General features: G+C 40.6%; 1 protein-coding gene across 3 annotated transcripts in view; it reads left to right on the top strand.

The window, feature by feature from the left end:
• The first annotated feature begins 24,185 nt into the window (after positions 1 to 24,185).
• pcdh11 (protocadherin 11) overlaps positions 24,186 to 26,017 on the top strand; it is a 184,346-nt gene continuing 182,514 nt past the window's right edge. For all 3 annotated transcript variants that reach the window (XM_088988516.1, XM_088988506.1, XM_088988524.1), the window contains exon 1: positions 24,186 to 24,834. The gene's annotated coding sequence lies outside the window, so the exon portion shown is untranslated. The remainder of the gene's footprint in view (positions 24,835 to 26,017) is intronic.

The raw sequence follows: 26,017 nt of genomic DNA, 5'->3' as shown, positions 1-26,017 counted from the left end.
TACCTACGGTGAATAGATATTTGCTTAGGGGTTTCTATACAGTACCACTATTATCGAAATCTGTATCGGTCGCACCATTGGTCGACTTGGTCACGTGAGTTGGTCACGTGTCTTGGTTACGTGACCAGCTCCCGTGTAGCAGACGCCATTTTCATTTTCAGACGCAAGCTCGTGTGTAGCAGACGACATTTTCTACCATCTTCAACAATGGCGAAACGAAAGAATTGGGATCTTGGAACGAAGTACAAGGCAATCCTGGCTGTTGAGGAGAAGCCAACATGGAAGTAATGACGAGGATGATGAGGATGAAGAACCGACTGAATGCACACGTATTGCAACAAAGACACAAGCGTTGCAAGATGCGACGGACATGCGATCTTACTTAGAATCCAGAGAAAATGCATCAGGTTATTTAGAAATGTTAAACAAGATTGAAGTGTTTGTGTTAAAAGGTAAAAATGGGCAGCAGAAGAAGATTGATGACTTTTTTAAATTGCATACATAATACAGTAATATGTAATCGTTGCAGTTTCATGTACATGCCCACTGTACTGTACATGAATGCAATCGTTTTTTGCAACAATGTTTATTGTTTTATCTGCTGAAGCGTGATGATTTTGAAAATTACCGTACATTCAATACTATGTATTAAAGGACAACCAACATCACTTTTTTGTTTCTTGACTGACATCAGAAAAACGTTTTTAAGCTGATCTTTTCCTACTTCCAAGGTGAAAAAGATCTTCATCCAAACAGCACATGGTTTGAAAACACACACACACACACAGGACTCCCTGTGTGAAATGAGCCTGCTCTCTCTATGCCTGATGGATGGATGGATGGAAGGTTGGGCGGATGGGTGGACGGACGGATAGATGGATAGACTGATAGATTGATTGACTGATGGACATAGAGTTTAAATGTCCACACAACATTCAGGTCTGCAGGTTGGACATTAATACCGACGTGTGTATGACAGTAAGACAAGGTAAGAGCTAGTTGTCCGCTTTTTTTTGCATATAAATCATCAGGAAGGGGCTTGGGAGTGTACATATATCAAGCAGATGCACTGTAGCCACTGTCACGGCTGCAGGCCGAGTCACTGAGGAGCCGTTTGCCAGCCAGCCCTTAAAAAAAGAGAAAAAAACTGCCTAAGCACATCTGGGACCCAGCAGGTGCTCTGCAATCCCATGATAGAGTGTTGTTTGCTGCTAAACCCTGGGACTGGTGTCTGTGTATGACTATGCCATTTACGATTCAACTGAAGTATGAACATCACGGATTAATTAAGCATGAATAAAGAACAGAGGATATTTAGTTTCTCAAAATGTTCCTGTTATCAACGTTTCTTACCTACACCAAGGAAGACATTTTCGCGTCCCCATCGACTTATGTTTCCAATTACGCCTCTTGCGATCTAGAGATGCAGTAATGCTCTAAACTTTGTTCTAATCGTCACTCTCATGTTATTCCCAAGTGATAAAGTGGTGAAAGGTGAATATTCAAAATGAAATGTATCCTTTGGCGAAACAGATTTTCTTGTGATTGGAACACAATTTTTGTGAAAGGAACACCATTTTTGTCTCATCAGCTCACGCTTATACTTGCGCTGATGTGGTTCTTGTTACACTTTCTTTTGACTGAGATGAAACGGTGTCCTTTCTTGCTGTCAAGATCTTTTGTCATTTTTCACTAATTCGTTTCCCTAGTGCCGTATGTTAAACCCTTGGTAAGGTCTGCATTGTTTTTATATGTGTTTACAGTATAAAACGTTTATTTGGCATGCATTCAGCAACATCCATCTTTTCATGCAGGTCACACAAAACTGCTGTGTCTTGAGTTTGGGCCTTTTAAGGACAAACATTATAAGACGTGAGGGAAGGACAACACAAGGATATATAAATGTCACTGTATCTCATCATTATTTAGTCACCCTGTGACAATACCATCAGCGAAAAGTAAGCATGTAGTAATTGTAACCATACATTTTACTGAAAGGGAGACTTTGCTCACAAGACCATGTGGGATCTAACAATATGCTGCTTACCGCATAGAGTAGTTTAAAGTCAATTCAACATTTTTCTGTGCCAAATATAATTGGCACAATAAGGTGTTATTTCACCCACAAATCTTGGTTTTCACATGATAAAATAGCAGCAACAAACAACGACAACAATGCATGCCAAATTGTTTAACATTTTTTGTCAAATAACATTTTCTATTGATTTCCTACACTCCAGGTTTGAACTTTTTGCACTTTGCTTCTGCTTTACCCTGTAATGTGTAAAGGTCCAAATTGACCTCTTTTGAAGTTTAGATTGGTAAAAAGTATCATTCCCTTTTCATTAAGGAAATGACGCTTCATTTAACTCACTATTATTATGCAACAATTCTGACTTCAAAATGATAATGCTTACTTTATTCTGAGAATTTTGACTTTAAAAGTCAGAATTCTCGATTGAAAGTCAGAGTTTTCAGTTTAGAGTCAGAATTCTGAGATAAAAATGAGAATCTTGTCAACTTCATCAGAATCAGAATCATCTTTATTGCCAAGTATGTAGAACACACCAGGAATTTGTTTCCGGTAGAACACGATGCACTACTATCATGATCAAACAATTGCAAAGAGGCACTATACAATTCTATTTGGGTTACTGTTTAAAGAGTTAATGGCTTGGGGGAAGAAGCTGTTTAAATATCTGCTGGATTAGGTGTGCATGGATTGGTAGCACCTGCCTGAAGGCAGTAGCTGGAAAAGGTGGTGTGCAGGGTGCGGAGGGTCCAGTAGGATTTTCTGCACCCTTGTTTGGATTCTTGCAGTGTGCAAGTCCTCGAGAGTGGATAGAGAGTGGTGCCATTTTTTTTCCGCTGTCCTAACTGTCCATTGTCCCATATCAGTCTTGTTCAACTCCAATTCTAAAAGGAAAACACCGTCAATGTGAATGCACCTTAATCCCTCCTCTTCAGCTTTGATTTGAAGACATATTCAGACATATTAGACATGTTGTTCCTTCGCTTCAACCTTCTGTGAACTGTCTTACCTCCTATCTTCCCATATCAGTCTCCTTATCCCACATGTGCTTCCAGGAAATGCGAAGCTCAATCACCTACTTTCCATGGCGATAACATAGCATAGTGGAAGAAACGTGGCATACGGTATTGTGTCAGGGATTTGTATTGGCTTCGGTACACCAAAAGATGAGAAAAAAAAACAATTATATATGGACTCATGACATTTTAACAATAATAGCGTTTTTTTGTAAATGTTGACAGGTTAATGTGATTTCAATCATGTATGATTGCATCAGCGAACAGATACGGTTTCTGAAACAGCGGCACTTTCACTGTGGATTTTATCAACACAAGGAGACATTCAATTGTCATCAAGAGTACATATGGTAGGTGGCCTTAGTCATATACAATAGTAATCACACCCAGGAAATGAAGTGGCAAGCATGAAAATGGAAGCAAATCCCCATGCAGGCATGTGGAGGTCTAGCAAACGGCACACAGCTAGGCCTGAGATGGAACAAACTCCACCTCTGCGCTGTGAGGCTGATGTGCTAACCAATCGACCTCAAGGCCGCCAATCGGTCTATATGGAGACATTTTAATTCAGGTTCCTTTAAGATAAACTGTGAGTTGATTCCTCTTTAGTCACGTGAACCATCTAATGTCAGATTAGATTATTTCACGTTTGCTTGTGTGATGACAGTCTGTAAATATATCCTAATAACGTTCTTACTATTTTACCATGAAGTATTATATTTTTATATTAAAAATTCTCAAGGATAATGGTCACAATAACACCTTGGAAACATATGAGGTCCAAATGTGGTAAATTTCAGATTTTCTCATTGTGGGTTTGTTTTTAATCACACATTAGTGACAAATTGAAATGTTGAAGATGATTTGCTCCCTTTCACTATTTTGTCATTCTGTGATGCTATCAAACCATGAGAGTGACGACATATATTAAGTAGTAAGTAGGTGCAGCGAGTGTAGAGGTTGGGGTAAAGCTTTGCAGAACCCATTTGTCCTTTTTCTGAATTTCTGCTGTAGTGGCATTTTTATTCCTCACTTGTAGTTGTAACTTAATTCTAAGTGTTACTGAAGTTTCTGTCAAACATGTTGATAAATTTCTTCGTTATATCTGAATCTGGATGAAAAAAAAACCTTTATAATCCTTGCCCTCAGCAATCCTGTGCACACAGTCCAATTTTAGTCTGGTTTTATCACTTTAATCTGACAGTTTGCTGTATGTTGAGTAGACCGAATCCATACTCTGATACCAACGTTGGTCAAACCTCATAAAGTATTCCAAACAGAGTTGCTGAAAGGTGATTTTACTACCTTTAATCTGATTGTAAGAGTCCAACATAGGATATCAATGTGTGCTCCGGTCATATCCATGGCATTAACATTATTTTCAATTTAAATAAAAATGTGTCAAATGTATAGGCCACTTCATTTGTTTTCTTATGGGCAGGTGATGATTTATTTCAACAGTAACTGCATTAAACCAATATTTGATGTGGTAAATCATTTTAAGCATCTCAAATTCATGGATGGAGGTTAAATTACCATGTTTATTTGATAATAGTCCACTCTACAATAATATTATGGGTTCTGATGACAGGATCAATTTGAAAAAGAGTAGGCACTTTCAGAAACTAATTGGAAGCCAATGATTTCTAAACTTCCCTGCAATTGGCCTGAGACCAGTTCAGGGGGTCCCCGCCTTACTGCCCCAAGACAGCTGGGATAGGTTCCAGCACCCCCTGCAACCCCTATATGGATTTATAATTGTATTATTCTTATTAGTTGGATGAGTCCCATTCTCCTCAAGATTTGCTTCTGTGGCATCACATCTGTATTGGTACAAGTTTGGAGAAACTCAAGAGTGGTGAAAATGGAAATTGTGTATTGTTTTGTCTTCCGTTGCATCAAAGATGTGCCTGTATCAAAAGGCAAAATGAAGTAAGTATTGCTATTTTACTACTTTGTGCAGTTAGGTAATGTCTCGGATATGGCTGTATAAGATTCAAGTGAATGATCTGAGAAATTTAGTGAATAACTTCAAAGTACTTTTACGTGACGTGATTATTCTGAAGACGCTGTCTTCAGTGTATTACAGAGACCCACAAATAAGAGAATTATGTCTTGCGCTTCATCTGTTGTACCTCATTTAGATTACATTGGTTTTAGCTTCTCAGGTCCTCAAAAGTAATCGCAAATATTTTGAGGGAATCTAGCTTGTATGCCTCTCAGAGAGAAATCTACAAATCTAGAAAAGCTCATCTTGGGCTATAATAGAGAGTGTCAGACATGTGAAGGGTCCGTGCACCGACGGTTAGAGGCACGCCTCAGGGAAATGAATACAATTGGATCTGCCATTTTCTGAAAAATGCCCCTCTGATTTGATCGTTTCCCATCGAGTTTCTGTACCATAGAATGTCCATAATAGTTGATAAAGATAAATTACAGGTATTTTCCACGAAAGTAAAGGGAAGGGGTTAGGAAGTCACATCCGTCTTTTTTTACCAATTCACACAAGACTCACTGGATACACCACATTAGTCCAAACATCAAAGAACAGCCAACGATGAGCAATGTCAGTAGTGATACAGATTATATGTATATATATTGCGGTATCACTGGATAATCTCTTTTAAGTAAGTAATATATAAGTTCTCCGTCAACTTGCATTGATGTCGCCTGAAGGTAAAGATGTCGCCTGAAGGCAAAGATGCAACCACTGAAAGTGTGAATCCACAGGAACTTTACATAGCGCTGCTCATTTTTTTTCCAGCTATGGTTCAAGTTCACAGCCAGTTGAAATCAACACACAGCAGAAATTGCACCCTCCTTAGGCAAAAAAACAAACAAACCTGAACCTCATCCAAAAAAACAATAGCCGCAAAAACAACAGCTTTGATTCAACCAAGTCATCATCCAATTTAAAAGTCAACGTTTGATGTGAAGGTCTAAGGGCAAAACAATAGGGAGCAGACTGAATTTCAGGCAATGTGACCATAAAATTAGTTTGTTCGGCATGTGCCACGGTAGAGTGCCGTGATGCCCCTCTGATGCTTCAGTGCAATGAACAAGTTAGGGCTCCACAAGGTATTCAAGTGCAGGACGGCCAGAGGCTTCACAAAATCATTCAAATGTGTTTGTGTACGAATGTCTGTGTGCTGTACATTGCTTGGTGCGTGTGTTGCTGCTGTGTTATTGGCATTTTTTATGGCAATTTCAATGAGCTTACTCTATTAGGATCACGGAGGGCTTCCATCTCAGCCTGCATGCAAAAGAAGTGTCCCCGTAGCCTCTGTTTACCAACCAAGTCAGATTTGCCGCTCTCAAACATAGACGTGCTCGGGCTCAGCATCCAGCCCTCACCCCCTCACCCAATCTCCCCAGTGCCTCTCCCTTTGCCCTCAGCAACACCCACCCTCACATCCGCGTACAGCACCCCCACCCTCACCCGCCGCTCTTTGAGGCTTTCATTTAGTCGCTCATCCCAAGTCTTCTTTTTTTGCCAGAATCCCTTCAAAACTTTCCAGGCTGTAGGGTTTTTATGTAAATCTCGTGGCACGGAAACATAAAGCCATGGTTACAAACCAAATCCACAACTTTAAGAAACAAAATGAAAAAAAGAGAAAAGCACTTCAAAAAGAATCGGTTACCTCTTTCTCACACTAAGTCCCCCCAAAAAAAAAAAAAAAAAAATCTAACAAGATTGTAACGCTTCTTCAAAAGTAGATTTAATGATTTCAAGAGATTGTTAAAAAAAACATACAATGTTTTTTTTTGTTCAATATATTCATTCAGCTTCAAAAAAGAAGGGACCGGTTCAATTTAATATTCAGTCCATTCCAATCTTTGAAATGTATTTTTTCTTTTGTGTTTTGATTTAACCCAGAGAATCCTGCTCAGTGAGTGCCCTGAGGAGGAAGTGTCTCTCGGAATTGTTTCTTGATGATGAAGAAAACAGTTCCACGACAAAAAAAACAAAGGAAGGCATCTGTTTCTTGCAACTATTCATTCTCTCTCTCACTCTCTATCTTTCTGACCTGCTTCAAATCTCTGTTCCCTCTCGGTCTCTCAGATCTTCATCCTCCCTTCACCTCTATGTGCCCTCTGCCCATCTCACCACGATGGGATGCAGAGCTTTCAGCCGCTCTGCTCCCAAACTCTGGAATTCTCTTCCACCCAACATCCGCAATATTGACTCCCTCCCTATTTTCAAGGCTCACCTCAAAACCCACTTGTTTAAAATTGCTTTCAATGTATAGTTCTATCTGCTATTTTATTATGTATCATTTTACTTATGGTTTTATTGTTATGTGCTTTGTTTTATTGTTTTTATTGTAAAGTGTCCTTGGGTGTTTTGAAAGGCGCTTGAAATAAAATGTATTATTATTATATTTACATTTCACAGCAGCAAAGTGATGAAAGGAATGAAAGTAGACAAACAAAATACATGAGCTGCTGGAAAGGCAGCCACTCTCGCGGGGCCGTCTTGAAGTCAAAAGAACAAAACAAAAACTAAATAACAAATGATATGACAGCATAGAGACAATATGACAAACAAAGACACAGAGAGATATTCATTCGTCAGGACTTGCTGGACCCTCTTTGTGATGATATGAAGCAGTTCTAGATGAAAGAGGAGAGGATCAAAGCGTCTTTCCACCAGTGGATCAGGGACATCATGGTGGAATGTGCGACTACAAGCTAAATGTTGAAAGCAAACACGCAGCTGTAGCATCCATTGACGAAAAGAGATTGTCTCACATCTCCTGTTCCACATAAATCTGCTTCAATTCCAAGCCGCAACAGTTCCACATATGCATCGGTGCTCTGCGCTGACGCTCCTTTCTTCTTATCGCGGGTTCCTCAAGCCATGCATCCATCCAGCCGCAGACTGTCCAACAGCACTGACCTTTCCGCTGAACAAAGCGGGGCTGTGAAGATGCTGTCCAGCGATGGCAGTCAAATGGCTCTGACATTCCTCCCATTCAAAAACAGTACTGGCATATTCATGCTGCCGAAAAGGCACAACCGCTCAGCACAGTCTCCTTGATGAATGTCGTGGTCAAAAATGCTGAAAAACAATCTGTTTCCGTTCCACACGATGCACAACAACACAAAGTAACAAAAGAAAACACAAAACAAGACAACAACAACCAAAAAAAGCAAGGCTCATGGGAGCACTTGCTGAGGCTGCCTACTCGGGTGCCATCTTGGACTTCTTTTTTCTATTTTTTTTTCTTCTTTGCGGTTGTCTGAGCTGTAGATATATCCACATTTTCGTTTGAAGAGATGGGGATTTTAATTTATTTTTTTCTTGAGCCCGTCAGTCATCAGCCGTCAGCTGATGTTTTTTTTTTAAGCCGAACCAAAATGCAATCATCAGTCTGGAGTTCATCATGTTATTATAACTGCACTTCTCTTATCGCTTCCAATGGTAATGATTTGACGGCAACCAGTCTATCATTCAGTCTCTGCCCAAAAAAAAAAGACTTAATGCACAGTATTATAGCTTTGAAAAGTGTGTTTTAATGTGGAAAGTCCCATCATGTTTATTTTTTACCAAACCATATATGTACATATTCATTTTATACCAACAATAAAAGCCATGATTATCCTGTTGTAAATACAGGACGCCATCACAAATACGGCTCGATATATATAGACTATGGTCTATCCATTTGACCTTAGTATGGAAGTCTGAACTGCAAACATATGGAAGACAACAATGGCAACACACCAAAATTGTTACCTGGAAAAAATAGCACCAGAACATTGTCCTTAATTTCCTGAAAAAAAGCTTGAAATGGAGCCACATTGTCTCAGCAGCATGTGGGGCAAGACATGGCATTTTCCAACAACTTGTCAACTCTCAGGTTTTTTGACTACAATAAAAGAAGAAAAAAGCATCTGCTTGTTTTTTTTTCAGTGAGCACTTTCAAAGCTGCTTCTCGTTCCACTTGAGTCTGTCACCAAAACAGAGCTCAGTGACTAACTGTCACTTCCATCTGAAGTCTGTAGGGTCTCAAAAGACATGAAATCAATGCTGAACATTTTCCTTCTACGGGGACACACACCGAGGATGGACACGATTCCCCTCACCACAACTCCACTTGATTGAAGCCCACTTAGATGGCTAATATAACTGATGGACTGACACACACAGCTCTGCGGGAAGAAACACTGTTATGACACTGCGACAGTCTCTCGCTCACAGCAAGGTAGTTTTAAATCCAAAACTGTTTGTGTTGTATCCCACTGTTAAATGCTCTTTTGCTGTTTGTTGGTATGTATCCATGAACGTTGCTTTAAGACATAGAATGGAAAACAAAATGATCACAACATAACCATACCGTTGGAAAGAGCTCAATTTTTGACCAGTTTGACTCCTAACAAAACACAATTCTAAAATAACAGCTTGTAACAATACACATATTCATCTAAATTGATGAATATGAATTGGTGTTTATCCATAGCATCTGGCAATGTGGGAAGTGGCCACCTTCGTGTTAAATTGCTTACAAACAACAACAGCATTGTCAAACTTTACAAAACATTTTACTAGTGGCCTATGAAATCAACTATTAGGGAGATCTGTTTTTTCCCTAACAATAATAGGTCATCCATTGAAGATTAAATGAGTTAAATATGTTCATAATCTCAAGCGAGGTTGACTTTGGTCTTGATTTTGGATTGGAGGAGTGATTTCATGTATCTGCAGTGAAGAAGCTGAATTTTGGAAGCATCGCTACATGGTGCACTTCACTCTATTCTCCTGCATAATGCAAGTAAAAACATGAATGTTATTGTCAAATCAATAGCGTTTTAATGATGACATTATTTTGAGAAAAAAAAAATACAATTCTATTGTAGTCCTGCCACAGATTAAATGGCCTTAGTTTAGTTTCCCTCATTTTTGTTCAACCATATAGTTTCGAGCACTGCAGAATTTGTTCCAGCAGAATACAGTCTGCTTCCTTTCTAAAGCAGCAAGATAAGGAGCTTAAAGTCTCAAGCGTGCAAAGGAGATGTATGCGCACATTCTCTTTCCTGTGCCATGTCTTTGGCAAGGAGGGCATCGTCAGTTTACAAGCCTTGCCTTCAATTTTACTCATCAAACAATGGTTGTGTACACAGCCCATTCAAGACAGGGGGGAACGCAACTAGACGTGATGAGAACATCAACCATTTGGCCATCTGAGGAGGACAAATGGCAAATAATGACTCATTGGTGATCAGCGCAAACACAATTCTCTTTCTCTCCTGTCACAACTCCAAAATTGTTTGCAGTCAAAACTAACAGAATATGGAATACAAGCTGAGGAATCTATCTTGACTGATTGAAGGGCCATCATCTCTTTTAACTCATATATGCAATTTCTATTCAACTAACTTATGTTGTCACCAGGCCCAGCCTTGTCTCTGACCTCACAAAGGCAAGTCATTAAGATTTAAATCTTCACCACATATTTTTTTTTATCTAAAATCAATTCAGTGACCTTCACCATGCAAAGGCAAACGAGTCGTCAAATACTGGCTTTGTGTTAAACGAGTGTTGCATGTCTTTATTAATCAGGACTGTTCCAGCAATATTGGTGGGGTTCATTGTGTTCAGCAGCATGAATTGCTTTGTTCAGGATTTGAAGGTCTCCTCAGATACTTTCGCGAGAATACGAGCAACTCAGCAGTCAAATAGAAAACGAACCTTCAGCTAAATGTAATGTGTACTACCAAGCAAACATTCTCATTCGACAATGTTGCCACAGGCTGTTTCACAGAAGACAGATGGAAGGAATCATCTCAAACACACAAATGCTGTTTAAAGGTCGTTACCTCCTGAAGTAGAGAAAACTCGCACAACTTAATGTCTGCTTTCGAAATAACTGAGTTTGCATTCATCGACTGCAAACATTGCATACATTGCATAGTATTCAGCAACATATTCCGACTTCCTTTTAACACGTGCAATGTGAGAGGCCGACACTGTCTTTCATTTTCTTATTTACATATTATTAATGTTTAACCAATCAATCATGCAAACAAACAAATTCATGTTTGTGCTACAGGCTCACCAGGTTCACCCATAGTGGCTAATCTGTACATGGAAGAGATGGAGAAACAGGCCCTCACATCCTTCCCGGGGACAAAACCGAGACACTGGTTTTGAGATGTGGACGATACATTTGTCATAATTAAAAAACAAGAAATTCAATCCTTCACAGATCACCTCAACGCGGTAGACATCAACATTAAATTTACTCGGGAAGACTTTAAAGAGAACCAACTAGCCTTTTTGGATTGTAAAGTAATTATAAAAGAGGACAGAGCGCTAAAAACAGAAGTCTTTAGGACGGCTACGCACACTGACCAATACTTACTTTTCGATTCTAACCACCCTTTACAACACAAACTAGGAGTTATCAGAACCCTCTAGCATAGGGCTAAACTAATACCAACAAGTGTCGAAGGTAGAGAAAAGGAGTCAAAACATATCAGGAGAGCACTCACTAACTGTGGGTACCCTCAGTGGGCATTTAACAAATGTCAGAAAGAAAGAATAGGGAATGAAACCAAAAATTCTGAAGATACAAAAAGGAGAGGAGTAGCAGTACATTACATTGCAGGAGTTTCTGATAAGCTACAAAGAGTCCTTTGGCAACACAAAATTCCTACTTATTTCATCGACTGTTGCTCAATACATTGCATCTTCATTCAGCAACATATTCTGACTTCCTTTTAACACGTGAAATGTGATGAGGCCGACACTGTCTTTCATTTTCTTATTCATATATTATTAATGTTTAACCAATCAATCATGCAATCAAATGATCCATCAATGCCTCTTCAAATCTGTCCCAACCCCAGCAGCAGTCTCAATGGTGAGGATGAGACTGCTGGCGGACGTTGCTCTGCATGTGTGACAGCATGAAAGAACCAAACTTAAACCAGACCACATTTTAAGGCAAAAATTAGTGCATCCAAAAGATAGGCTGCCAAATGAAAAACAAAGTACAGTGAGACCTCAACTTAAGAACTTAGTTGATTCCCAGACAGAGTGTGTAAGGCGAAAATTGTGTATTTCAAAAATAAATTTACCATAGGAAACTATTAAAATGGGAATAATCCGTTCCTGGGTTTCCATAAAATATACTTTTTAACTAAATAAGCCTTAAAACTACACACAACATACCATATTCTACGTATAATAAATTTGTTATTGTATTGTAATGAAAGAAATACACTGCATTGTATCATAAAGTCACTTTATTACCATTTGTGATGGTCATTTATGGCTTGATGGAATGGCGTTAGAGGTCGAAGGTCAAAGGGAATTGCTGTTTGGAAAGAGAGGCGCATTACATGAGGACTGTAATTAAAGAAATAAACTGTGCTGTAAAATAAAGTTTTATTTACCTTTTTGTTGGTCGTTGATGGCTTATGGAAGGAGTCCAGTTACCAACAGTCCTTATGGACTGTTGGTTACTTAACCTGTGGTGCTGTTCGGTCGTGTGCTTTCGCCGAAGATCACTCCGCCAGCCGTGGTGGGTGTGTATTATGAAAATAGTGCTTATTATAAGGTTTAATTTTCATAAATTTGACGTTTGTAAGATAAGGTGTTTGTAAGTTGAGGTCTCACTGTAATGTAGTTTATTCAATACATTGTAAGAATGAAAATTGTAAAGAGCAGTACATTGGGGAGATTCTCAAAAAAACACTATCAACATCGCAGGGATAATACTAGTGGGCCTCAATCGGCAGTACATATGCACCTAAAAGCTAGCAACCACTCATTTGACGACAATGAGGTTAAAATCTTAGCGAAAGAACATAGATGGTTTGAAAGGGGAGTAAAAGAAGCGATTTTCATGAAACAGCTAAATCCTTCATTAAACCGATATGGATTAGATTGGATTGGATTGGATTGGATTGGATTGGATTTGCCTTTATTAGTCTCGCAGTGGAGAAATTTACATTTCACAGCAGCAAAGTTATGGTGGGGTTAGGTTCAATTTGGATCCTTTCGTACAACAGCCTCTTTAGGCAAAATAGGATTAGTAATACTGATGAGGTGATACCAGTGGAAGTGGGGCAATCAGGCCAGTCGTTAGTCAGGACAATGGGAACATTCAGTGGAGCTGCAGGGAGTAGTCCTCTGCTCCCCCCCAACCTGAGAGCAGGGACCTATCATAGCAGAGTCCGGCACCGCCATGTCTGGACAGTAGGGATATATATATATATATATATATATATATATATATATATATATATATATAGGGCCTAAACTACCAGTAAGACTTTAGTTTGCTGACGAAGTTTCTTGGATAAGAAGCGAAACATCCGACACCTTCAAAGAAGTACATATGACGGCTGAAGAAACCTTTTCATCGATCAATGCCCAGTGTAGCACAGTTCACATGCATAAGAGTCAATATCATCATATGGAATGAATACTCACCACAATTGCCCACACCAGACAACAGACAAATGCCGTTTAACAGATGCCACTTCTGTGAAATGGAGAAAAGTGAGACAGCTATGTCTGTCCTATCCATCCATCGAGACCGCTTCATTAAGGTCGCAGGGGTACTAGAGCCTATCCCAGCCGTCTTTGGGCACTAGGCTGGGGGCACCGTGAATTGGTTGCCAGAATATCGCAGGGTACACAGAGAAAAACAACCATTCACTCTCAAGCTTACACCTAAGGACAATTTAGAATGTTCAATCAGCCTACCATGCATGTTTTTGGAATCTGGGAGGAAATCGGGGGAACCAGACAAAACCCACACGGGCCCGTGGAGAACATGCAAACTCCACACAGGGAGGCCGGACCAGGTCTTGAACTCACGACCTCTGCACTGTGAAGTCGGCGTGCTAACCACTCGACCCATGTCTGTCTTAGTAATGAGAAATTAAATTTTGTTCATACACTGTGTGGCTAATACGGTCCCTCACATAAAATAAATTACTGTGTTAGTTTTTTTTTTTTTTATTGAGTTTTCTGCCCCAAATTTACATAATTGATCATTATTGTTAACTGTTTTTGTAGTTATGAATAATAATTTAAAAAAAGAGTTATGTTATTCATTTTTAATTCAGGTTAACGTATGCATGGCCTCTTTGATGGTCACAGGGGTAACTGCTTTCGCTTTCCTTTCCCCAGGCACTTTGTCAAGCTTTTCCAAGGGAATCCCAAAGCCTTCATATGTTATGCCTAAAATTTGGATATCACTGGTTCGATTCAATGTCGACCTGTTTTGGCTGAGATGAGGTTATTGAATTGAACCTTTTTTTCACATTGGATTCATTCACCAAGTCATATTCAGTTGCAATACTCTGGTGTGAAAACTTGTAGTTGTCTAGCAGCTGCATCCATGGCATGACATTACCGCAGAGAATTCCCTAATCTGCTCTGAACAATCCATGTTTTTATCATGCAGCCGGTAGTTTTCCGCAAGACATTCGGCGGGAATTAATTAGCTGTCATGTTACAGCATCATGTATCTCGACTGCACGCACATATTATTTTGCCAGTGGACATTAGGTGAGGTCTAGCGTTGGTCTAATTGGTGTTTTGCAAATACATGCCACTCAATGCTAGACCATTCATTAGTCTTGAAAATTCTTGGCCTCATTTTGCTTTCAGCGCGCTTCACGTTGATTTGACAGGATATTATTAGCATTACTTTTATTGAGAGTAAACTTCTTGCCATTATGATGTTGATTTATTGAGGCCGAACAAAAGGCCATGTTTATGTGTCAAATACACATCGGATTGTGCCATGAGCATTGCAAACATGAATGCTGATAATATGATTCAGGATAACAAGTGACACGAAGATGAATTCAGTGGAAAATCAATTATGTGACCTATATCCTCTTTCAAATCAATTTTTTTTTCCAACATCACAATGTATCTTGTCAGAAATTCTGATTGAGTGGATTTTTGTGACATGCTGGACAAGGTTGGTATTACTTTTAAACTTCTCAACTATAGGCAGACAAGGGTGCACATGCTTCACGATTTGTGTCTGTTGTCAAGCGTTTCAACACCGACGTGACAGATGGGAAGCCTAAAGCCTTTTCTTCCTTCTGATCCACTACTTTGGATAAAACTAAGGCCACACACGTTTCATATTGAAGCGCTTCAGGAAAAGTTCAAATATTATCCTCTGCAGTCTTTGTCTGTCTTCGGTCCCTGCACCATTTCTCTGAAATTCTACCTCTGCGGCGAAGTAGCTAAAAGTAAATATTGAATTGTCCTTGTGCTGTCCACTCCATCTTTTTCAAATCATATTTTTTTTTTACCTCCAGAGATCTTGAAAATAGTGAAACGCTGAAAGAAAACTAAGGCAACAGAGAGACATTCAACTCATAGGTGTATAACTCTTAAGTGGTTCTTGAAAGTTACTGTGGGAAGGAGCAGCTTTGGGACAAGGACCCCCCGCCCCACCAGGTTTGTTCGGATTTCTCTCACTTTTCAACAACAAACAACTTGCTTCTGATCAGAACTACACAAAATGTGCCACTGTTTATTGAGAGTACCATGTCATGAAAAAGCTTGGAAATATTTCCAAAACTTTGTGATTCATGCATGAAAGGGGTGGGGTAATTTACATGCGAGTAGCAAACCTGAACACTAGCCTGCTCAGGTTATTATTTATGGAGCAACCCAGCTTATTGTCAACAATGTGATCAATACTACTTAAGTTTGGATGGAAATTATTTTGCTCTAAAGTACCGTATTTTCACGACCAAAGAGCGCACCGTGTGAAAAGGCGCAGTCTCAGTTATGTGTGCCATTTCTGTATTTAAAACACACATTGGGCGCACCGGATGAAAGGACGCAAGTTTTATATACCGGTACATATCCTCTCCTGCCATACGGGCGTCCGCCTTACCACATCATACAGGCATATTTAAAAAACAGATCGGGAGCAAAACTGAGTTTGGCAGTGCTTTATTTATTAATGACAAAGTAAGAACATTTTGTAATCATCGCTCAATAGGTAAAAACAAGCACATTACCGGTAACAGAATCGAACAGTTGCGCTAAATCCAACATGGCAGGTTCGCTTTCCTTACTGTCAGTTACTTTCTGTGCCGTGCGGCTCCTCGGAAATCATGCCGGCTTTTCCGAAAGCTCGAACCACCGTGCCAGCAGACAAGTTAGCCCAAGCATCCGCAATCCATTTGCAAACTGTGGCGTAACTCGCCCGGCGCTGCCTACCACTCTTCGTGAAGCTGTGGTCTCCTTCGGTCATCCATCGCTCCCACGCCGCTCGCAGCCTCACTTTGAACGGCGGGTTCACACCGATGTCCAGCGGTTGGAGTTCCTTGGTCAACCCACCCGGAATCACAGCAAGCGTAGCGTTCATCCGCTTCATTTTCTGCTTCACATTGTCTGTGAGATGCACTCGCATAGAGTCACAAATCAGAAGTGACGGTGATGTGTGGAAAAAAACTCCCGGTCTCCTTACATACACCTGCCTCAGCCACTCCATCATATCCTCGTCCATCCAGCCCTTTTCGGCTTTGTGGCTCGGCTGGATGCGCTTGTCGGTGATGTGCTTCTCGCAGTAGGACCGGAAGTTCACCAACTTTTCTGAATAATCCGCCGGCTGTTGCTGCGCAACTGTAGTTCTAGTCCGGATGGAAAAATGGCACCGATTTATAAAACGCCAGCACCAAGACGGACCTCCTCGGAAATGTTCAATTTTCATTTCCTCCGCTAGCGTTACTGCTCTGAGTCGGATGGTGACAGTCGAAACGCTCCTTCCGCATCGCTCTTTGCTCGACGATCCATTGCTCGAGTCTTTCCTCCAACTCCGGCCACCTTGCTTTTTATTATCCGCGAAAACTCAGCTGAGTCTTCTTCACCTGTCGGAGTTCGTTCTCCAGCTTCCTCCACTTGCGAACCATCGACTCGTTAACTTTATATTCTCTCGCGGCGGCTCGATTCCCATGCTCCTCGGCGTAGCCTTCACTTTAAACTGAGCTTCATAACCATGTCTCTTTGCCATTTTCAGGGTTGTTCGAACAGCAATGTTCTGCATAAAGCACATACGTACCTGTTCCTTTATACACAACCCACACACCCCCCTCATGTTCTCTACCACGTCCTCATGGTGGTCTCTAATACGTCCGCACATTCGGCGCACTGCACTACAGGGCGCACTGCACATTTTGAAAAAAATCTGAGACGTTTATATGTGCCTTATGGTCGTGAAAATACGGTATGTCCATGGCATCCTAATTCCCTGTGCCATGCGGAATGAGAAAGAGGGAAATTTGAGGAAGGCAACGAATCACTTACAAACCGAATCCCCTCTTGGATATGGAGATTTTTAAAAGTTGGTAGAACAACTCCACCACAGATGCATTTTTTTTCTTTAACGCTAGAGTAAATGTTCACAGTTCATCTGTTGGGCATTGGCAGATTGAGATCTCTATTTTGATTGACAAAATTAATCCAGTATAAATCCAATTGCAATGAAGTTGGAACATTGAAATAAACATGAATACAAAGAAAAACGGAATACAACAATTTACATATCCTTTTCAAGGTAAATTTAATGGAATACACTAAAAAGAAAAGACATATTTAATGTCCAAACTGCTGAACTTATGTTTAATTTTAGCAAACACAGTGAGACCTCAACTTATGAACTTAATTGGTTCCTAGACAGAGTGTGTAAGGCGAAAAGTGTGTATCTTAAAAAAAAATTCCCATAGGAAACCATTAAAATGGGAATAATCCGTTCCCGGGTTTCCATAAAATATACTTTTCAAATAAATAAGCCTTAAAACTACACACAACATACCTTATTCTAGGTATAATAAATGTGGTATTGTATTGTAATGAAAGATATATACTGCATTGTATCATAAAGTCACTTTATTTACATTTGTGATGGTCATTTATGGCTTGATGGAATGGCGTTGGAGGTCGAAGGTCAAAGGGAATTGCTGTTTGGAAAGAGAGGCGCATTACATGACGACTGTAATTAAAGAAATAAACTGTGCTGTAAAATAAAGTTTTATTTACCTTTTTGATGGTCGTTGATGGCTTATGGAAGGAGAGTCACCTTCCATAAGGACTGTCGGTAACTTAACCTCTGGTGCCGTTCGGTCGTGTGCTTCCGCCAAAGATCACTCTGCCAGCCGTGGTGGGTGTGTATTATGAAAATAGTGCTTATTATAAGGTTTAATTTTCATAAATTTGATGTTTGTAAGACAAAAAGTTTGTAAGTTGAGGTGTTTTTAAGTTGAGGTCTCACTGTAATATGTTAAACAAAAATACATATCAAAATTCCTTTCATCACTTTGCTGCTGTGAAATGTAAATGTCTCCACTGCGAGACCAATAAAAGCAAATCCAATCCAAATCCAATCCAAAATAAATACACACTGTAACTCCATTTCGAACAAAGGACTCCGGTTCTTTAATGTGATTTTACACCAACGTCATCACCATCACCAGCACCACCACCACCACTGTAGAACTACAAACAAGTACAGTAAAGTCTCGTTATATCGATATCGGATATATCGATATTCCCGGTTATATCGATGCTATTTCTATGCACGCACGGAGAAAATTACATGCAAACAGGGTCGGATATATCGATAGTCCCGGTTATATCGATATTTTTTCGGACTCCCTCGAATATCGATATAACGAGACTTTACTGTATAAAATATCGGTTATTTACACACAAACATTTGGACCCCACATCAATGAAATAAAACGTATGCAACAAAATTGTACAAACCACTTTGCCCGCTTTCTGTTCGAAATAGAAGTATTTGGTCTTTGTTCTTTTCCTTGCTACACAGCGCAGCGATAAAGCTTGTCGATCCTCGCCGTCTTCTTCTTAGTAAAATGAAACTTAAATACCATAGAGCAGGAAGTAATTCTCTACCGGAAGTCACAAAAGCCCAACGCAATGTTAAGAAAATAAAGCACAGCCATCTGCAGGTCAACTACGGGACATCGGTCATAAACAAATGCATCAGCTGCAGTTACACTCCCACCAATCACACAGTGATTCTTGAACCCTTTACAATGCATATATATTTTTAAACAAAGCAAAACAAAAAGACTGCAGTGCATTTTCTACCCTGTGTCTAGCCATAGAACTGTTTTGTATCGCGCCCTCTTGACATAATGTGGCTGCAATGTGCCTTTGCTGTCTAATGTGCCACTGACCAAAGGCTTAACTCTTCTAACTCTATTGTCAGCAGCTGGGAAGACTTCCACTACTTTAGCCAATTCCCACTGATTCCTGGATAAGTTCTCACCCTGCAGTAGGACAATGTCATTCACCTTCGCATTCCTTCTGTCCTTGGTCCACTTTTGTCTCTGCTGCAGATTAAGCAAGTACTCCTTCCTCCACCTTGACCAGAACTCGTTTGAGAGAAACTGAACTCTTTTCCATCTCCTCTGTAGATAGAGATCCTCCTTCATAAACTCTCCAGGTGGGGGCATAATAACTGAAGACTTCATCGTGAGGATGTGATTAGGAGTTAAGGGTTCTGGTCCAGATGGATCATTAATATGCACAGCCGACAGTGGTCTGCTTTTTACAATTGCCATCACCTCATAAAGATAGGAACGTTCTGAGAGACGAGCTGTCCAGTCGGCTTGCAGATTGGTCAAAGATAGACTTGAGGACACTCCTTATAGTACGTATTTGTCTCTCCCAGACACCGCCCATGTGACTGGAGGCAGGGGGATTCTTTACGAAGCTGCATCCCAGTTCCTTAACACGTTCTTCTTCTAGTTTTTTCATCAACTCTTGGAACTCATTGCGTGCACCTACAAAGTTGGTGCCCTGGTCGCTTTGGAGTTGTCTTATGTTGCCCCTTATAGCGATAAAGCAACGCAGCACGTTCAGGAAGGCATCAGTGGTGAGGTCGTCCAGTACCTCTACGTGAATTGCTCTTGAGCACATGCAGGTGAATGTAAGACCATTTTTCAGCTCCTTACGTCCTTCTTTCAATCCCCAATCCATGCCACTGTACGTGAAAGGAGGCATACTTTCTATTCTCTCAGGCGGAAAATCGGCCATTTTTTGTTCTTGGTTGAACCTTCGGAATTTCCTGCACTTCACACACTTAAAGATGAGGGATGACACTTCGGTGCTACATCTGAGAATCCAGAACCCATTTGAGCGCACTTTGTTGATTGTCATTCCCCGGCCTTGATGACACACTTTCTCATGATAGTGCTTGATTAAGAGACGAGAGATGTGATGTCCCTTTGGGAGAATGGCTAGAATCCTGACATAGGGATGAAATGCGGCTTGGGTTAATCTTCCTCCCACCCTCAGGATACTCAGGCTGTCCATGAAAGGACTCAACTTATACAAGTTAGTTGACTTGTTCGTAGGAATCTCCTTCCCTTCACGTAGAGCCCTGATCGTCTCTCTTTGAACTACTTGGATGATGAATTGTTCAGCTTCTTGTTCTTCAATTGTTGTGGTTTCACTTGATCCTTCCTTGCTATGTCCCTTACTCTTCTCCAATCTGAAAATTTCTCAAGGCGCTCTGACAGTGATCTGTTCACTGTCGCTTTAGTTATGAGCACCTGTGCTCTTTTAAGTTCTGGATCTTCACTGTCAATTTCTTGAGGACGGGTTTTGTCTTGTTTCTCTTCTTTCTGTGTTTTCTCTTGTAGTTTTTCAGCATCTTTGAGTGATTCCACAGACCTTTGTTCTCTGGAGGGTTTGCTAAACTCAACATTGTCCCATTTTACTTTCTCGTTCTGTGCTGTTTCTCGGACTATCTTCACTCCCTTTTTAGGTTTCCTAACATCCTTTAATTTGTTAGAAATGTCTTTGAGTTCTGTCTCAGTTTCCTTGACTTCCTTCTCTTTCTTCAGATGCTTCTTAGGTTCCTGAAAAGGTTCTTTGATCTCCTTGTCTTGTCTTTGCCCTTTCCTGACTTGCTTTGCAGATACATCGACCTCTGTGTCTTCCTTTTGAAGTTTCCCAACAGTCTTCTCCTTTTGAGAAGGTTCTTTGAGTTCTTTCTCTTCTTCAAGAACTTTTTTAGCTTCTTTAAAATGGTCTTTGTCTTCTTCCAGGACTTTCTTGACCACCTTATGCTTTCCAGTTGGTTCTTCAAACATTTCGTCGGCTAGATAATCTACGTGTGGCCAAGATGTTGCTTTTTCACGGGTGGGCATATGAGATCCGTTTGTTGGAATACACTCCCGAGTATAGCTTGCTGGGAGCTTGATCCTGGTTTGAGACCTGATACCTCTCACCAGTCTGCTTTGCTAAGCCTTTTGAGTTCCTCGAACCGTTCAACTTCTCTCCTTTTCTTCTCTATCTTTGTTTTCCTAAAAGCATTTTCTGTAATGAACAGAGCTCTTTCCTTTGCATTCTCTGCCTCGTTTTCAACTCTCCATGTTTCATCTTGTATCTCCAGTCTTCGGATTTCTTCTTCCTTTTCACTAATTTCTTTCATGGCTCTGAGAGCTTCTCTTGATACTGCTGCTTCAGCTGCAGCTTGTCTTGCGTCTTGGGATACATTGGAGTGTGTAGTCTGAAACACTGATTTATTGTCTGGCCAAGATGAGATTTTTGACCAATTATTTTCGATGAACCGCTGAGCTCTTTTATCGGCAGTTTGGGTGAGTGCTTTGCATGTGTCATTCTTTCTTTGGGTTTCGGAGTCTGGGTGCTCTGGATGTAGAGTGTCTCTGATTTCTAGGTAAGTATCATCAATCATAACTTGAGCTATATTTATTCTGCTCATTGTATCTATTAGGTCAGAATCATCATTGTATTTAAAGGCCTTTTTTAGTCCATTAATATTGTCTTTCCACCTTTCATATGTCATCTTGAACTTTGCTTGCAGATCTTTCAACTTGTCATCTACAAGTGCCTGTCCCTTTTCAGTTAGTGTACGAGTGCGTTCACTTCTCCTCGGCAGTGTGGAATCTGCCTGACTCGGATGTGGTGTTACATCTACCGTTGCTTCAACTTGCTCTTCTTGGGCGTATGCTTGCTGTCTCTCACCTTCACGTGACATGTTGACTGTGTAGCAAAATGTAGTTGAAAATTCTCCCTTTTGCGAAAATATACTTTTAAGCTTAGCTTTTAACTTTAAATGTACAGTAGAGTGTCACAAAATACAGGTGTGAATATACTATTTTCAATTTAGCTTATAAACCCAAACTTCAATACTTAATTGCAATCAACTAGGTTAATATAGCAAATCACAATGACTTATAATTATACCACACACTTGCAATGCAAATATAGACATGCAAAACTCAGTATTTGCGACTTGTGACAATTAAATGAACTTGCTGAATGTTGTTTGCCAGTGCCGATGTAGGGAAACCTCATCCAAAGTTGGCAGCAATACGCCTGTGTAAGCTCTCAGTCGTACAGGAGTGGTCCATCGATGAAAAAGTTTCTTCAGCCGTCATCTGTACTTCTTTGAAGGTGTCGGACGTTTCACTTCTTATCCAAGATGCTTCTTCAGCGAACTAAAGTCTTACTGGTAGTTTTGGTCCTATATATATCCCTACCGTCCAGACGTGGCGGTGCCGGACTCTGCTATGATAGGTCCCTGCACTCGGGTTGGGGGGAGCGGTGGACTACTCCCTGTGGTTCCACTGATTGCTTCTATTGTCCTGACTGACGACTGGCCTAATTGCCTGATTTGCTCTGGTATCATCTCATCAGCACAACTAATCCTATGTTGCCTAAACAGTCTGTTGTACAAACGATCCAAATGTCACACCCCCAACTTGATTTAGTCAAGGATTTGTCGATACTTGCTGTACTGCCGATTCAGGTCCACTAGTATTATTCCTGCGATGTCGATAAAGTCTTTTTTGTAAGAATGAAAATTGTAAAGAGCAATACTGTGAAATGTAAATTTCTCCACTGTGAGACTAATAAAGGCAAATCCAATCCAATACATTGGGAAGACTAAACAAATTCTAAGAAGCGAAACGTCCGACACCTTCAAAGAAGTACAGATGACGGCTGAAGAAACTTTTTCATCCTTATACCTCATGAACTGTTGAGTGTTTGATCATTGAACACTGTATGTCTTCAGTTACGTTGACCTGGTCTCCTATTTTAGGGCTCTGCCAATCATGAAAAGAAGTAAATTATGTCACCTGTTTTTCCAAATGCCTAAATTAGTTGTGCATAACCCCTGTTATCCAACAACAAATTTGTGGCTGGTCAAAATGCTGTCTGGCTTGGAAATAATGTGTAGCAACAAAACTCCTGTATTTTCCAATGTATAAGGTGCACCGTGGTATAAGGTGCACTCCCAATCTATGGTGTATTCTCAAACCATTTCCATATACACTACACACCAGACTACAAGGTGCACCTTCCATTAATAAAAAAAGCTGTCCAAATATTATATATAAATATATAAAGGTTTTCCAAATATAAGACACACCACACCATATGGCGCTACGTTAGAGGCTGGGGTTATGCACTACTTCTACAGGGGGAAATGGAGTTGGTGGCTGCTGACAGTCATCGCGAGACCTGTTGTGGCTCAATAGTTCTTCACATTTAAGGTGCACATGCATATTAGGCGCAGGGCTATCTTTTGAAGAAAATCAAGGCTTTTGAAGGCACCTTATTTCCTTTCACATGATCAGCTGAGTTGAACCAACTTTCACAGTTATCGTTTCAACCGTATACCTTGCAAAGTGCTCTTCGGCCGTAAACCAAACTCCAGTATGTCGGACCTCAAATGTCATTGGCTCCTCGTATCACCAAAAGTGTATGATAAATTGTTATTTGTGGAAAGTGTGAAAAACACAATTATTAGCCATCTCACCACATTCTCAGCCTTTAAAAATGTCATGAAGTGGGGAGAACAGACACAATCTAATCACTCATCTTTATGCAGAGGTACCAGTGATCGAGTAGGGCTCGCGGGAATTAAAAAAAAATACAAGTGAACATTGCCGCCCTCTTGCATTCAGGTGTATTTGGGGACCGATGTCGAGCATCCACGTCGCACTCCAGAACGCTTCTCAGTGTGAGTTTCTCACCAACGCAGTGCAGCTTTAACAGGACCACAGCTTCGGAATTTTCAACTGGCTCCTCCTTCCTTCGTGATGTCAACGGTTGGAAGAGCGAGTGCTCGAGAGAGGTGGGCGCACCCGGAGAGTTCATCCAATACTACCGAGACATTTCCAGTTTAGCGCATCGCCTCGGCGAAACCTCTATCCTGGTCTGGCAAACGGTGCTGCACCGAGCCACAATTTGATCCAGTTTGGAGGGGGAGGGGCTGGCATGCAATGCCACCCGTACATCACTCTTATTTTGGATTTTTTTGTTTACCTGTTTGTTTGCTCGAGGTTGTAAAATTAATTAGCTGCACGTTTTCACCATGCGGTGTATTTTTTTAGCGGTGTTAAGTTTTTGACGCACGTTTTTGGTGCAAGCGACGTTGCCGTAAATAGCAGTTATAGGGATACAGTTAAGGCAGGAAACGGAGCTTTGACAGCTGAAGAGGAATTGTACCGGTGTTCCATTTATGAACAAAGTTTTGTGCGTGTTTATTTCTTCCAGCTTTCGTGGACAACCGCCTCTTGCGCTTGGATAAGTTTTTGTCGTGGATCTTTCATTTGTTCTTTTGTCATCTTTTTCCCTCACGAGGATTATTGCCCTCGAACTATCTCCACTTCAGATCAATACATGGCACCCGATCCAGTATTATGTTTACATTTTTGAAAAGCAATGATGTCTCGACGCGGAGGCACAACTAACTGATTTTTTTTCAACCCAGCCAAGCAGAACGGGTAAGAGCCTTTTAATATCTTCATTGACAAAGTCGTAATTTGTATGATTAATGTATCTGTTGAAACGATCGACGTGCTCAACCAATAGCCAGATTGCAACCAAACGCGACACAAATGCGCCGCACACACTAAAACGCAACCATTCAAAGTGGACGTGTATCAAACGTAAGAGGACTGAGCCAATTATTTGCTCAAATACATTTGGGTTTTCTCCGCTGTGCACCTGATATACAGACTATTCCAATGCAAGTGGGAATTTATCCATACTGTAGCCATACAGTATTATACTGAATGGATGATCCGAAAGTGCCGCGACTTCCAAGCAAGCGCTGCTCTCTCAACATTTTGGTTGCAAAGCACGTTGCGTGGGTGCGCGGCAACAAGCGAGATCCCGGTCCAGCCGCGAAGCTGTCACCGACCATAACCTCGGGGAGCAATCACTTTGTTCCAAACCAATTTCCATTCTGCTCTTCGGAGACAAGTGCTTGTGATTCTGTCTTTGTCACCGAGGCTTTTTTTCGGGCGCATACATGCACACTAATTTCCTACAAGTAGGATCAGTGCATTGAAATTCAGATGAATGGAAGACCACAGCCAAGTATCGTTACATTTTGCAGTGAGTCACAAATTAGGTTGAATTAATATTGTAACATGAATTGGTGGCAGGAAATATTTTTTTTTTCTTTTGGGTGGTGGTGGTGGTGGGGGTTCAATGTATTCCTCACTATTTTTTAGTATGAATAAGTAGCAAAGTCAATTTATTAAAATGTATAGTTAGACCAGTTTGTGGTTGGGAAAGGGCAGGTTATATTTCCTGACCTCTATCATTTCATAGACCTTTCTTGAACACTCTTTTCCACTACAATCTCTATGTACACACAGAATATACACACTCTATACAGTACACTATAATGAGATTCATCACAACTGCTGGCAGAAAACATTTCAACATGATGCAATGCAGTTCTAAACGTAAAACTACTGGCACAATTAAAAAACAAGCAGATTTTTCAGGGGCATTTGTTCTTTTGGTGCTGGTCTCGCTTCAAATATAATTTATTGTACCTCAATACCCAAAGGCATCATTTGTGTGTATACCACAGTCCGTGTGAGCCCCTGAAATTTCTTTGATTGATCGTATTAGATGTGTATGAAGGGTGTTTTAATTTGCTTCAACTGTCAC

Source organism: Hippocampus bargibanti, linkage group LG02 (assembly GCF_051943395.1).
Source record: "Hippocampus bargibanti isolate YZ-2025 linkage group LG02, ASM5194339v1, whole genome shotgun sequence".
Taxonomy (NCBI): domain Eukaryota; kingdom Metazoa; phylum Chordata; class Actinopteri; order Syngnathiformes; family Syngnathidae; genus Hippocampus; species Hippocampus bargibanti.
The sequence above is the reverse complement of the archived record's forward strand: the minus strand, read 5'-3'. Positions and strand labels throughout refer to the sequence as shown.